Source organism: Eriocheir sinensis, chromosome 38 (genome assembly GCF_024679095.1).
Source record: "Eriocheir sinensis breed Jianghai 21 chromosome 38, ASM2467909v1, whole genome shotgun sequence".
In the NCBI taxonomy this organism is placed as follows: domain Eukaryota; kingdom Metazoa; phylum Arthropoda; class Malacostraca; order Decapoda; family Varunidae; genus Eriocheir; species Eriocheir sinensis.
Genome location: NC_066546.1, coordinates 12,192,989 through 12,197,988, shown reverse-complemented (window position 1 = coordinate 12,197,988; position 5,000 = coordinate 12,192,989). Strand labels below are relative to the sequence as shown.

At 42.6% G+C, this 5,000-nt stretch overlaps 1 protein-coding gene across 3 annotated transcripts in view; it reads right to left on the bottom strand.

Annotated features, from left to right (window-relative positions):
* The window catches only part of LOC127008671 (insulin-like growth factor-binding protein complex acid labile subunit), an 89,698-nt gene that overhangs the window by 44,557 nt on the left and 40,141 nt on the right, over nt 1-5,000 (bottom strand). The gene's annotated exons all lie outside the window — the stretch shown is intronic.

Sequence of the window (5,000 nt, the reverse complement as noted above, 5' to 3'; positions counted from 1 at the left end):
ATAGCGCTCTCTCTCTCTCTCTCTCTCTCTCTCGTCACCCAATCACAAACGCTCCCATTAAACCGAAAATATTACGTGGGATAAAGCTTTTAATGGATTACTTGGTGTGTTGACCGATGATAATAATAATAATAATAATAATAATAATAATAATAATAATAATAATAATAATAATAATAATAATAATAATAATAATAATAATAATAATAAGAAGAAGAAGAAGAAGAAGAAGAAGAAGAAGAAGAAGAAGAAGAAGAAGAAGAAGAAGAAGAAGAAGAAGAAGAAGAAGAAGAAGAAGAAGAAGAAGAATTTTACACACACACACACTAGAGAGAGAGAGAGAGAGAGAGAGAGAGAGAGAGAGAGAGAGAGAGGAAATGAATCAACGTCAACTACGTAAAAAGACAGGAAACAAAAAATAATGAAGGAAAAGATGACAGGAAAAATAAACGAAGAAATAAAGAGTAAAAAAAAACTGCTTAAGGGCAAGAGGAAAGATGTATAGACAGGAGGAGGAGGAGGAGGAAGACTGGACACCTCATTGTATAACTTATGTGTTTACCATCGCGTGGGTCGTCCTCTATTGGAACTTGCTTCAATTGCTCTCTCTCTCTCTCTCTCTCTCTCTCTCTCTCTCTCTCTCTCTCTCTCTCTCTCTCTAAATTACGACGATGACATTTGGAATAAAAATCCAAATAAACATGAATCACAGAGAGAGAGAGAGAGAGAGAGAGAAATAATACACTAGTTTAGCTCTTTAACACAATATTTAAGCATCATGAGAACATTGTTGCCAAGTTTTGTCTTTCCACAAAAAAACGTCTTGCAAGAAAACTGGCAGCCTTGCACACACAATCTCTCTCTCTCTCTCTCTCTCTCTCTCTCTCTCTCTCTCTCTCTCTCTCTGATTCATATTTTTTTGTATTATTATGCAAAATTTCATCTTCGTATGTAGAGAGAGAGAGAGAGAGAGAGAGAGAGAGAGAGAGAGAGAACACACACAATGATATTAACTGAAGGAAATACTTGAAAATAAAACGAAAGAATGTTCTCTCTCTCTCTCTCTCTCTCTCTCTCTCTCTCTCTCTCGCTCGCTTCATGGGGTAAGTCAAGCCTGAGTCACGCTCGTTTTTGCTCAATCTTCTCCTCCTTTGCTGACCATCTCTTAAAAAAGAAAAAAAGAAAAGAAAAAAGACAATTGATAAAGAGAATGATTAAAAAAAAAGAATCGTGGGGCGTGAGAAAGGACTTTACTCTCTCTCTCTCTCTCTCTCTCTCTCTCTCTCTCTCTCTCTCTCTCTCTCTCTCTCTCTCTCTCTCTCTCTCTCTAATCTCTTTCTCTCTCTCTCTCTCTATTTCTCTATCTCCCTATCTCTCTCTCTCTCTCTCTCTCTCTCTCTCTCTCTCTCTCTCTCTCTCTCTCTCTCTCTCTCTCTCTCTCTCTCTCTCTCTCTCTTTTTTCTCTCTATTTTCTCTATTCTCCCTATACTGTCTTTACTATCTTTACTCTCTCTCTCTCTCTCTCTCTCTCTCTCTCTCTCTCTCTCTCTCTCTCTCTCTCTCTCTCTCACTCTCTCTCTCTCTAAATCTCCCCTATACTCTCTCTCTCTCTCTCTCTCTCTCTCTCTCTCTCTCTCTCTCTCTCTCTCTCTCTCTCTCTCTCTAATCTCTTTTTTCTCTCTATTTTCTCTATTCTCCCTATACTCTCTCTCTCTCTCTCTCTCTCTCTCTCTCTCTCTCTCTCTCTCTCTCTCTCTCTGGGCGTGTACCCCGTCGAAGGCTTAACTACTGATTCCTCTCAGCAAGATGGACGACACCACGGCCGCGCTTTACGAGGTATTCGCCAAGGCCAGCAATGACTCCCTTTGTCTTGCACGCAGGTACGAAAGACGTCTTCAAGGGACGCTCCGAGGACCTCCTGGATGAGCACCGTTCCCGCACTACACGGCTACCTGACCGAACATTATTATCATCTCAGGGTTGGTATGCTCAGACGCTTCCGCTTCTCACATCAACCATTTCTAAAGGGCAAGAGATCAATCGAGTGTTCATGAGTTGTATTTTTTTTTTTTTTGGGGGGGGGGTTGGGGCTCATGGTACAGAAAGGTCAGACTGCCACCAGGGTCATGTAACTGCCCCTGGAAATGCTCAAATCTCCTACGAAAACCGTGTCAAATATGTGCTGGTGGGTCGGAGTGTTTAAGAGCATGGTCCCAGTACTGACATCGAGTTTTGCAGTAAGTCCTTTAGCCTTCATGAACGCCTTGAGACTCATCATAAGGAATTCACCCTCGGATTATCTAAAGTTTCAAAAATACTAAATGGCTTGACGAATGTATAAAACTCAACCTTTTTTATGCTCAATGACACTGCGAATGATAAAAACGGCGCTAAATTTGAGTTAGAACAAATACATTGACATTCTTTTTTCTTCTTTATCAAGACTTGTACGGCAATTTAATAAGCTCCCCCCTCCCCCTCCAGTAGTTAAGTGCAACAAGACAGATTCTTTTAAAATAAACAACAGCCATTTCCTCCATGTTAACCTTCGCAAGAGATAGGTGCAGCGTTTGGTGGCCGTTTCTTTGCCATCACTTGTACGGCAATGGAATAAACTCCCCCCCCCTCCAGTAGTCAAGTCCAACAAGACAGATTCTTTTAAAATAAACAACAGCTATTTCCTCCATGTTAACCTTCGCAAGAGATAGGTGCAATGTTTGGTGGCCGTTTGACGTACAATTTCACTTAGGCTTAGGGACAGACCGACCAGTGAGGACCACGCGAGGGTTATCTGGACCAGTGGGTTGTGTGGCGTGATCATCTACGACGTGAATCTGTGTAAATATCATATCCTCCACGCTGAAAGGATGTCAGTGGCGTATGATAACGATAACGATGACGTAGCAGTGACGTCGTATAAGGATTTCCTACGCAGGGGGTGAAGGAGAGGATATCAAAGGAGAAGTTAACCGTCAACGAAAGACTATGACCTTCAGCAGCCACACATATTATATTATAAGTTCAACTATCTAACTTTTTAGCCAGACAGACAAAAAAGAATTAGAGAAAAACACCTCAAACATAAGGGATAAAACACACAATCAGAAAGGGAGATTAAGAGAGATACAGCCAGACTACACTATACACACACACACACACACACACACACACACACACACACACACACACACACACGCACACACACACACACACACACACACACACACACACACACACACTTTTTTCTACTCTTTTTTTTTACGCTGAAAACATCGACAAAACGAGAAAATTTCCAGTCGTGTTCAGATTCTAATTACCAAAATGCTGCAATATCTCATTAGCGGGATTTTTAAGGCAGGTGGCAAAGGCAGGTGAGGGGGGGAGGGAGGGAGGGAGGGAGAGAGTGGAAGATTTAGTGGGGCAGGTATACTGTCTGACTCTGACTCTCTCTCTCTCTCTCTCTCTCTCTCTCTCTCTCTCTCTCTCTCTCTCTCTCTCTCTCTCTCTCTCTCTCACCTACCAATTTACTCACCTTCCTACCTACCTACCTACCTTAATCCCTTGCTCAGGTGCACAGGAAATATTCACCTTTATAATAGAGCAAAACTTCGTCATTCTCACCTGTCTTAATTAGAATCCGGGTTAAGTGACCTTGACTTGCAGAACACTCCTTAATTATCTTCTCACCTGGCCTGTTAATCACCTACTATGCGTTTCAGGGGCCATGACACAGTTTTTCGAATATAACATTTTAACAAAGCGTCGGACAATGATGGTATTTTGGGAGACGATGTTTGAGACCCCGACCTAATTGGCAAAAATAGGCTTGGGTGCCAAATGTGGATGATTACGACGCTTGTAGGAATAACTTTAAGGTAAACTTCACTAAAATATACAGGCACGAGTAGCGAGGGAGGCTAGGTGCCGTCACCATGTATGCACCGTCTCTCACTCGTGACGTACATGTGACGTGTAGCTATGACGTAGTGGTCATCACCTACTCAACCGGCAGTCTCTCTCTCTCTCTCTCTCTCTCTCTCTCTCTCTCTCTCTCTCTCTCTCTCTCTCTCTCTGTGTGTGTGTGTATGTGTCGGTTCTCCGTTTCATCCGGTTGGTTCGCTCTCTCTCTCTCTCTCTCTCTCTCTCTCTCTCTCTCTCTCTCTCTCTCTCTCTCTCTCTCTCTCTCTCTCTCTCTCTCTCTCTCTCTCTCTCTCTCTCTCTCTCTCTCTCTCTCTCTCTCTCTCTCTCTCTCTCTCTCTCTCTCTCTCTCATTAAGTATGCTCAACAAGACGAGGAGTTCGGAAGAAGAAACGGAGTGAAGAAGAGGAAAGAAAAACGAAGGTAGGAACTCAAGCAAAGAATCCGCAGAAAGAGAGAAGCAAAAAAAATGCAGCAAAGAAGAAACACGAGACGAAAGCAATAAAAAGAAGAAAGAAGAAGAAAGAAAACAAAAAAGGAGAGAAAACACGCTCAAAACATTCCCAAGACGGAGGAAAAAGAAGGCAAACCAACAAACAGAAGGAGAAAAATCCAAGAAATTAAGGTCCGGGCAATTCAAAAAATATTTCCCAAACTTTTCCTTCGTCCAAATTTTCCTCTCTCCTTCACACAGCCGGGAGGGAGGAGAGCAAGCAAGGGCAGCTGACGGGAGGAGGAGGAGGAGGAGGAGGAGGAGGAGGAGGGAGAAGAGTGAGAAGGGAAAATAGAAGGGATTGAAAGAAGAAAGTGGAAGGAATCGACAGCCGGTAAGGAAGGAATAGATTAGAGAAAAAAAAAAGAGAGAAAAGGGAGGACGAGGAAGAAAGGTTAAGAGGAGAGAGAAGAGGGAGAAGGGAAGATAGGAGGGATTGAAAGAAGGAAGTGGAAGGAATCGACAGGAGGTGAGGAGGGAATAGATTACAGAAAAAAAGAGGAAAGGAAGGACGAGGAGGAAGAAGAGTTGAGAGATTGGCAGAGAAGGAAAATGGGAAAAATAAATAATTATGAGGTGATTAGCCATA